Raw genomic sequence first — 11,164 nt, 5'->3', positions numbered from 1 at the left:
TCATAGATGTCCATGGGCCTTGGTCCTGTGCCCCCTTCAATCATCGTTGGAGGGGACAGTTCCTAAAATGTCTTACTTCAGTTGGACCCAACGACACTTTTATTCGTAGATGTCTATCGTCATCTTCATCGTCATCGCCACTTGGTCTTGTGCCGCCTTCAAACATCGTTGGATGGAACAGTGCTGTACTGTTCCTTCAAAACTCTTAAGCAGATCGTCTTCGTTTCCTATTTTATCCAAAAACTTAATATATTTTGATACTATCTATAAATATATTTTGTAGAAAAAATTGAAAAAAGGCTTGGGAAGATTCCGCGGGAATGGGAAATCCCTGATCCCTGCTTTCAAAGAGCCATAGCGTGGGCTAGGGAATAGGGAACGAGCCTGAAAGAATGGTTTTCGGTGGGCTTCTGAGAGGATGAATAGAGTCCTGCTTTCCATAAGCTATACCCATCCGTAGAACCATGCACCATGAAGGAATTTGTAAAAAATTTCACATTTTACAATACAAAATGACAGCTTTACCAAAGCACTTTCAGTCTGGCAGTATTTTTCGCAGAATATTTCCCATCGGGACTCTATAAATCGGATCAAACAGCCCAAGCTGTTCCCATTCTTTACTTTTCCCTTACCAAACTGTTCCTTTTTCGTTCCGAACTGTGCTTTTATATGACCGATATTGGCAGTTAAAATGGAGAAGCAAACCCTCCTCCCTAAAGGAATTCATTAATTTGTTGCTTAGTGTAATTTGGTAAACAAAAAGCAAATTGAAAAGAAATCCACACAGAAACCGACACGAAACACCACAGACACACCACAGATACACCGATCCTCGATGCGAATTTATGAATGTATCTTTCAGTTTCTTCAACGAACGCGAACTCGAACGCGAACACTCGCACGCAATGCAATCTCTGAAGGATCGCCTGTGGAATGTGGCTTAAATTATGACTTAAATGGCGTTGGCAGTTTATGCGGCTGCTGTCTTGGACTTGAGGCTGTGGCTGTGGCTGAGGCTGAGGCTGTGGCAAAAGTTGGCCAGGCAGCAGCGGAAACGTCTCCGAGATGTTGTGGCCTGGCTTTTAAGCCGTTTCGCTGGCTTTCTTTTATCACCCCCCCTCCCTCACCCATCATCATGTGCTGTTTCGCCCATTCTTAAGAGCAGTCGCCCAGTCGCCCAGCCTCGTCTTAATAGCATCATCATCTTTTCATCTACGAGCAGAGCAGCAGCACCATTCTCCGTGCTCCCAGCTTCCAGCTCCAACTGCAGCCAACTCCATTCTGCAGCTCTTCAGTTTTTCTGTTGTGTTGTGCTGCTTTATTTGGTCTTCTCTCTGCAAAGTCGTTTTTCTTTCTTTCTTTCTTTCATTTTCATCTTTGTTTTTGGTTGTGGCTCTCGCATTCTTGGCCACATCCTTCACAAGGTCATGCTGCTGCCTCTGCTGCCACAGACAGACGCTAGAGAGGTGGAATGATAAAAAGAATCTAGCAAATTGTGCAAACAACGTAGATACATACATATGTACGCTATGGGTATGGGGTATAGGGTATAGGGGGTATGGGGTATGCGTATGGGGTCTGGGCATGATGGTATATATTTTTGTATAAATCGTATTTAAGCAAAGTAATCTTTAAGCAAATAATTGTTGTCCCGTGTATGCGGTTTCTGTTCGACTGACTCGCTGGCATGGCACATTCCCCCTGGTGCCCCGTCTCCGTGTGTTGTTGTCATCGTCATCACTTTTGTAGACACACCGCAACACACAGTCCACACATCCATCCCCACATGCCCCATCGCCCAAACGCCCATACGCCCATCGCCCATCGCCCATCGCCCATGCCCCATGTTTGCACAAATTGTTAGCGACTCTCTGCCACAGAGAGAGAGATACAGTTTGTTTGGCTCATTTTTTGTTTTTGTTTTCTTCTTTTTTTACGGTGTGCCATGCCCCCGAGCCATGTTAAAAAATAAAAACCCAGAGAGAGAGAGAGAGAGAGAGAGAGAAGATAAAAGATACATTTAATGCCGGGCTGGTAGATTGAATGATGGCCCAGGCCATGGCAGGAGATGCTGCCGCTGCTGATGATGGTTAAACTGGCTGTTAAGCTGCCCCAATGGTTGTAGGGGTTTTCCTTTTGCCAAGATCTGGGGTTGTACGCGATTTTGGCGATTTTGGGGAGAAAGTCTGCGAGAGAAGTACTCTGATATTTCTTATAGATTGAGCTATGAATTTCCTCTGGATAGATACACCTCTTTAGACCCTTTTAAGCTTTAGATCTTCATTAAACTCTCTCGTAAGTCTTTCATGGAAAATGGATTGGCATATGCCTCTTAATGTTGTTTCTACAACCCTCCCATAAATGAGTATCTTTGGGATTCTTTTGCCCTTAAGAGATCTTTATCTTAAGCTCCCGGAACCTCTACCCTCCTCAAGATCTGCCTCAACCCCCTGAACCTTCTGCCGACCTACTCGAATCATCACCTTCCCAACTATTCCACGTATGACACCCCAAAGATGACATCGAAATACCTTTTGCCTCTCCGCTTTGTTTTGTTTTGTTTTGGGTGTTAATAAGATATCAAATATGCATGTGGCGGCCATTCTACTCGCACTACAAGTATGCCCAAGCCACAAGCCAAAGATTCAAATCCAGACCCAACTCCAAACCCAAATCCCAGTGCCAGTCCCCCCGCGCTCGAGTCGTCCCTCAGTTCCGATTCCAATACCACGACGAGACCCAGTTCCAAGACTCAGACTTTGGCCCGTGGCCCGTGGCCGGCGCGAGAGTCTCGCTAACGAGGCGCGTTTGAAAATGCAGCATAAGAAAAATAAATAAACCAACAAAACATCAAGAGCATAGACCCCCGAAAACCGAACTTGGGCATACCCTAAGGTGGCAAATACTCCCATATATTTTGGGCATCACACATTCATTGACTTCGGTCTTCCGTCAGAAATTTGTGTGCCTTTCAGGAATCCGAATAGAAAATTCAGTTTGTTTCACACTTCCGAGAATACAGTTTCGGGTTTCCTTTAAAAAGTCAGTTTTTTTGTGTGTTTTATTTTCAAGATTTAATTCCAAATTTTCTTCCTCAGCTCGGCAGTTTTTTACTTCGGTTGGACCCAGGGACACTTTTATTTCATAGATGTCCATGGGCCTTGGTCCTGTGGTCCCCCTTGGTCCTTGGTCCCCCCTTCAATCATCGTTGGAGGGGACAGTTCCCAAAATGTCTTACTTCCGTTGGACCCAACGACACTTTTATTCGTAGATGTCTATCGTCATCTTCATCGTCATCGCCACTTGGTCTTGTGCCGCCTTCAAACATCGTTGGATGGAACAGTGCTGTACTGTTCCTTCAAAACTCTTAAGCAGATCGTCTTCGTTTCCTATTTTATTCAAAAACTTAATATATTTTGATACTATCAATAAATATATTTTGTAAAAAAAATTGCAAAAAGACTTGGGAAGATTCCGCAGGTATGGCAAAAGATCCCTGCTTTCAAAGAGCCATAGCGTGGGCTAGGGAATAGGGAACGAGCCTGAAAGAATGGTTTTCGGTGGGCTTCTGAGAGGATGAATAGAGTCCTGCTTTCCATAAGCTCTACCTATCCGTAGAACCACGAACCATGAAGGAATTTGTCAAAAATTTCACATTTCACAATAAAAACTGACAGCTTTTTCAAAGCTCGTGCCTCTACTTTGAGTTTGACAATAATTTGGTTTCAAAACAGTAACCAAGCAGGAGGAGGGAATGCTCCACTCAGTGCCAGAAGCCCTAATACCCCGTCAAAAGAGTATTTTTAAAAACGGCAGCAGCCGAAAAGTGCGACACAGCCGGCGATCGTCGATCGGCGATGAATGTGCCCTGAAGTTTTGTTTATTTTCGGAGATAAAAAACTAAAAAAAAAAAATATAAAAATAATAAATCGACAGCAGCGGCAGGCAGCCGCCACAACCGCCATTTGAGAGGCAGAGCGACTGGGGGAGGGGGAGGGGGGGTGGACAGCTCCATAATAAATGCCCCAAAGCACTCAAAGCTTTTCTTATTCATTTTTTTTCTTCTTTTTTTTTGCACACAGATACAGATACGGGGGGATACATTCGCATTTCTCAGATTTCTTTATTATTCGATTTGATTCGAAAATAATTCAAACGAATTTTTTTTGTTGGGGTCTAGAGCGCGTGCGCGCAGCCGCCGTGCCGTCGAGGCACACTCGAACAAAAGAGCAGAAGCTGGTGGGGGATTTCGTTCAGTGTAGGTTTTCATAAAGCGTAGCACAGTAGCTACACGCTGCTCTGCTCTCCGTACGAGTGTGTGTGTGTGTGTGTGTATCTGTGTGGTGTATGTGTGTGTGTGTGTGCGGACGATGACGCTGGGTAAAAAAATAATGAATAAAAGAAAACCTGTACACAAAAAACCAGACAAATAAACCAAATACAAAAGCCTTCTCCTCTCGCGGGGTCTGTCCAAGTGTCCGGCTAGTGTCCGCTGTGGTCCGTCCATCCGTCCGCCTGTCCGCCTGTCCGTCGTCTTGGTCTTGGTCTTTGGCTGGGCTTAAGTGCGTGCAGCGTGGCAAACTGGTCCGCCGAGTGAGTGGCTGGCTGTGGCTGTGTGTGCCCCCAGAGTGTGCTGTGTTGCACAGTAGCCGCATGCTGGCAAAAGTTCTCCAGTTGTGCTCCTCCAGCATCCTCCTCCTCGTCTATCCATCGACAACCTGATCACAGCAGTCCTCTCCCTCGCTCTCTCTCTCTCTCTCTGTTCTGAATCTCTCTGACTCTTTGAAAGGCTCTCTTCCTTCTGGTGCAACCGAGGCACATTATGGCTAATAGTTGCTTGCCTGCGATGCTGCAAGAGGCGTGGCGCAGTGCAGTGCAGAGCAGTGCTTTCGGTGCTCGAGTGGAGCTCCTCTGCACTTATTATTATTTTCTGTTTGGGTTCCTTCTTCTGTCTGGGGTCTGCTTCGCTGCTTGGCTGCTTTGCGTTTCTTTTTTTTCTAGAGAAATCTCCAAAGAACTTTTACTCCGTACGTCCTTTAAGGTCATTAAACGTGCCTGCCACTGAGGAATCTGCCAAGGCACCCATACCCATGACTCATTCGCATTCGAATTCTGTGCCTCTGCGGCGGCTGTCCAGTCCGCAGGCTTAGGCTGATTGGCTTAATCATCGCTCAAGTTCAGCGTCAAAGGTCGCCCCGGAATTTGTGTAAAAATGTTTATGACATATCTTTTTTGAAAAGTGCCAATGCCGACACTCTTTCGTACAAAAGGGTTCAAGCTTTAATTAATTAATCAAATCGACAAGGAATTTTTACTGTTCTCTGAGTCACGGTATCCAACAGATCGTACCGGATCTGGTCAAGAGGTCACATTAATTTCTCCGAAATTATCCCTATCTCTCTTTCTGAATATCAACTTAATTAACTCTTAACTGTAAAGAAAAAAGAAACAACAGACTGAAATACCCCCATAAGAGTGCCCCCCAAAATTGGAATGGGGCGGAAATGATTGCGTATACGGCAATGCCCTCGAGTTTCAGAGGCCCATGCCCCAGGCCTCGGGCCTCGGGCCTCAGGCCTCAATCTCGAAGCCCATCCATGCCCAAAGCCGAAGCCAGACCCTCAGACGAGTACGGAGTACGGAGTAAAGTTAATTCCAAGTCGTATGTAATAATTATGTTGATGGAATATTCATAACAGGAAATCCCTTTTACAGCGCAGCCCAGCTCCCCCATCCCCCATCCCCCATCCCCCAACCCCCTCTGCGTATCCGTATCTTCGTGTACGCGAGTGCCAGTGGCAGTGCGCGAGTGCTGTGATTAAAATTACATAGAGTCATGCACAATCAATGCAAATGGGAATGTAAATGTTAAATACAAATAAAAAAAAATATTGTACGCAGTCCATTCATAATAGGAATTGTGTTGTTGCTCACTGAATATCAAATTACCCTCTGCTCGAATCGGATGGGATCCGGGGATCCGGAGAGTCGGGGATCGGGGATCGGATGGGATCGAACTGAGTGCCGATGTATGGGGGTGGAGGTTACGTTCCATAGAGGAAGTGGAGTGCACTACACTTGAAATTTAAAGCGAAATTGTCGGCTTTGGATGTACGAGTATCTTTGAATGAAGATCTGAAGATATGATGTGGGCAAATGATCAATTAACAATGGACACTAATGGTAGAAAGATTTGCATTGCTGATAGCTGATAGGAAAAGTCGATAGATGTATCGATTGACATAGATTACCATCGATTATTTCAAATTTACTTTTTGCAAAACATTGAATATTTTATGACCCATAATTTCTATATCCTTGATGACTTATTGCCAAAAATTCTTAGCTATCAGCTATTGAAATATCTTGAAATAATGAATTATTTTTTCGATCTGTTAAATCTGCAACTTTTTTGCATTGCAGCCAGCCAGTTTGTGAACCGAGCTCCAACCCCAACCCCAACCCCAACCCCAACCCCGAGTCGAGGTGAAAACAATAGTATCTCGTATCTGTTTTGTATGGTTACACATGTACCGATGAGAGAACCGACCCGTGGCCCGGTCTCTGCTGCCTTGCACAGCGGTTATCGCATAAGTATATGCACATCAAATGCGATTTATTTATTAGCACCCCCCACAAAAAACGCCAGCAACCGCCGGCACTAATATTACTATTACTTTATACAATGCCGCTGCCGATGCTTATTTGGATAAACATAAAACCCCCAAAGAGCATTAGAGGCCCCCGGCGATCCAATGTTGGATCCGATGGATCCGGCGATCCAACCATGCGAGGGCCACACACACACACACCAACACACACACAATCAACAGTTGGAGAGTCCGTCAACGATCCAACATTCTACGGAATACCATGGAATCCTATACCATATACCATCATTCCATCCGCTGGGCCCTCATTCACAAACATTCGGTGTCCGTCGTCTCCTCCGCTTTTGCCGTTTGCCGTTTGCCTATTTTTGTATGCGTAACGCAATCTATTCATAAAATGAAATTAAATAAAATAAAAAACCAACAGAAAAACAACAGCAGTGGCAGTGGCAGCGGCGGCGGCTACAGCAGAATAAAGAAAAATAAAGAGAAAAAAAAAAAAAAAAAGAAATACATATTTTCATTTACAAGACCGGAAGAGCACTTCCTCTGATGTGATGTGATGTGAGCGCCTGATGTGCTGTGTGCTGGGCTGTGTGCTGTGTGCTGTGTGCTGGTGGCTGTACCATCAATCGCACCCGCACCCGCCATAAGATAGATATAGCCCCGACCCGACCCGACGACGACAGCGACAGCGACAGCGACAGCGACAACGCATTGCCTCATGCCCCATGTTGTTATATCTCTGTGGTTCTGTTCTGCTATGTTCTGCTATGTTCTGTTTCGAGTCGTATGCTAAATGCCTGCCCTGGCCCGTGTCCGCTTTGAATATGCAACTGTGTGGCACGGGGGGCATCCGAGCTGCCGGTGATTCTACACTCGTCCGCCACTAAATATGTTTAGTTTTGCACTGCGTTGGGTTATCTCCTCTCTGTGTAGCAAACCGCCTCCATCCGCTGTCGGGCGTCCGTCCGTCCGGCTGTCCGGCTGTCCGTCTGTCGAGTGTCCGTCCGCTCATTGGAAATGCAATGCCATGTGTGTGATTTTTATTGAAGCACATTCAGATATAAAACAAGATTTATGCGAAATGAATATATTCATGTTTGTGCGTCCGCCTCAGCCGATAAGCTACGGATATCGGATATGGCTGTAGATCGGCTTCTTCCACTTATCCATTATCCATATGGAAAAGGAAAAGTTTTCAACTTAGATATGGATACCCCCAAAAACGATGAACGGTTCTAGCTTTCGAATGAAAATATTTTTCCGGTTTTTACAAATGTTTTGGCATTGGAAAACAGTAGCTCCCCAAAGCGTCTCGGAGTCTCCGAGCATCTCCTGAAAGAACCAATCATTGGTTGAGTCAACTCTCAACTCAAAACATATTCTTCGCCCTCAAACACAGCCGCCTCAAAGTTGAGACCATTTTCCACATTTCTTTCCGAATTTAAACACAAAATTTTCCGCCAATCAATGAAAGAAATGGACCGAGAAAATATTTGAAATAACATTTAGCACTAAACTGGCGCCGGTAAATGCCTTCGACCCACACCTCAAGTGCTCATTAAATTGAGGCGGCGTACAGCAGCAGGATTTTTTCGTTTTTTTCGGTGGAAATTCAAATGAAAATCTTTAGTCAGAGAAAAGCAAAAATAAATTCGAATTTGAATTTGAAATTGGGGGAACCATGGCCATGGTCCGTTGGATGTATTTACGGCATGCGGTATTTATAGGTTGAACTCAAACAGGTGTAAGCCGTAAAATGGCAAAAACATTGTTTAAATCATTTCATTGTAAACTCCGGGCGAACCCCCCGAGCACACACCAACAGCATTCTGATCAGATACGGTCAGAGGTCTTCGCGGGTCTGCCCTGCTCTTTCCCAATACCCGGTACTCGAAGAGTTCAGGGATATATTCGTTTTGTGACGGATTTGTGGATGTGTGTAACACGCAGAAGGAACCATCTCCGACCCCATAGAGTGTACTTATTCTTGATCAGCATCAATAGCCGAGTCGATATAGCCTTGTCTGTCCGTCCGTCCGTCTTGTTGGACGCCTAGTTCTCAGAGCTAAAGCAAGCCAACTCCTGTGATATATGATATATCACTAAGGCCAGTTTGCTCTCCCCAATTTTCCCGCCCTGTGAACAGATAGTATATATTACATTCCAATCAAATGGGTCATTAGGTGAAGAGGATAAACGGAGTGCAAGAATTATCATTAGAAAATAACTAGCGGTCGTGGTTAATCTCTTTCTCTCTATGTTTGCTCCATCGCTCATGAAAAGTTCGATTAAAATTGAAAGAGATCCCTTCCCTCCCCGAATTTAACAACAACTCAATACCAAAAGACAGAGATACAGAGAGGCATCCATGGGTTCCGATACCTATTAAAAAAATATATTTTATTTAATTTAAAGATTACATACATAGATATACTTATGTACATTGTATATTGACTGAGCGCCAGGTATGAAAGTAGAGCTGCGGCCCCTGCCGCGGCTTATACCGTCCCCCCTCGTATTGTCCGTGCTGGGCTCTGCTCTGTTCCTCTGTTCGATTCTATTTGGTTGTATGTATTTCTGGGGAACGTATCACAGTTCCGCCAGCATCTTTATGGCTGTCAAAAAAGTGTAAACAAAAGTGCAAACAAATTGCTGAGCCAAGAACCGATGATCTTCCAGGAAAATCGACCAAAAAAGAAGAGCAGAGCAGCGGCCCAAGAGAGATGGTTATTCAGAGTGCTGCTGATGCCTCGTTCTCATTTATAATTTGTGTAGTTCATCAAAATTTTTTGGCACGCGGCTGCCCCCTTGTGGCGGCATTGTTCTGGTGTTGAGATATCCAGCCAAAGATACAGATACTCTTACACACACACAGATGCAGATACTTTGAAATGCCCATATAATGCTCTTACAGATCGCTGGCTTAATTTGAATTATTTGGCCGTAAATAAAGCACAATGGTAAAGGGAGTCCCTCTCTCTCTCTCTCTCACTCTTTCCCACTCTTCTTGAATTGGTTTCCCCCGGTGCGCAGGGCCTCAGAAAAAGCATAAATATTTATTATCATAAAAAAGCAGTAGAGAGTAGAGGCAGCAGCAGCAGCAGCAGCCAGAGCAACATCACTGAAAAGGAAAACGATTTCTCAATGTCTTTTATATCTCGCAGAGAGGCTCCTACGGTCTTCAGTCTTTCAGATTCATTCTCAGTCGCCGTTCGCCAGCTTCATTCTCAGGTCCCCCCCATGCTCCATTCTCCATTCTCCAATCTCTCGCTCAACCTTTTGTGCCACAACCAAAATAAAAGAAAAACCCAGTGAGAACTCACAGCACAAGGCAACGACTAGCTGGTTACCCTTAATGGGGAAATAATTAAAATTTCCATAAACTCCTAAAAGTATGCTTCACATTTCGCTCTCTTCGAACTCGATAAATTCTTGAAAAATATAGAAATAATATCCATAGATCGTAGATGCCACCACACAACTATATACCCCTCAACATGCTCTATTTACAGGGTATTCAGCGGAGACAGACAAAAGACAAAGACGCGCTGCTGTTGCGGCTGCGCTCTCGGCACCGATCGAGAAACTTGTTTAGCACGCGTTACAGCGGCTGCCTGTTTTTCAGAGCGCGCGGACGGACGGACGGACGGACTGCTGCCTCTTTCAAAATATGTTTGCGGTCCGGTCGGTCGCTCCACCGCCCCCTCCCCGCCCTGGAGACTCCACCTACCCTTCAACGCCTGCCGCGCCCACATATGTACATATATGTAAGTATTGTAAGATTCTCGGATATACGAGTACTCGTATTTGTTTAAGCCACATGTAAGAAGGCAGCAGCAGCACAGCTTTAGATGCTCTTGGCTTAATCCGTTCGGCTAAACGTTGATTATACCGATCTGCCCCCCTATACTATCCTATCTGTACACTGAATACCCGAATACCCGAATACCCCCTGCAACTCCACTCCACTCCACTCCTCCTACCTTTCTGTTCAGCCGAAGAGACTGTCGTCCCTCTGCGTGGGCTCATTGTGGAATTTCTACACTCATTCTTGATTGTTTCGTTTCGTTTCGTTTTACGCTCTGGGCCATGTCTGTCGGTTTTCGGGCCCTGCATTCCAGTTGAATTGGTTTTGCTTTTGGCCCGAAATAAACCCAAAAACAACATTGAAAATCATCCCAAAGACCGAACCCATCTTCAAGATACGAAACGAGAAGCAGCAGCAGATAATAAATTTGAATTTCAATAAATTATTTTGTTGCTACAAGACACACAGAGCCACAGAAAGAGACCCGAGGCCCAAAGAGGGTCTGACTTCTTTGGGCCTGGTCCTCATCCTCGTCCACATCCACATCCACATTCTCATCCTCTCGATCTCTTCTCTTCTGGCACTGGCACTGGCACTGGCTCTGGCACTGGCTCTGGCACTGGGACTGGCACTTCATTGGACAATGAATACTCGTAGCCCCGATCTGAATGGTCAACGCGTTGATCTTTCGCTTCTTGCGTGAATTTCATTCAACAAAAATGTTTTCTGTTTAGCAATT

Source organism: Drosophila persimilis, unplaced genomic scaffold (genome assembly GCF_003286085.1).
Source record: "Drosophila persimilis strain 14011-0111.01,24,50 unplaced genomic scaffold, DperRS2 tig00000686-arrow-arrow-pilon, whole genome shotgun sequence".
NCBI classification, from domain to species: Eukaryota; Metazoa; Arthropoda; class Insecta; order Diptera; family Drosophilidae; genus Drosophila; species Drosophila persimilis.
This window is presented reverse-complemented; position numbering follows the sequence as displayed.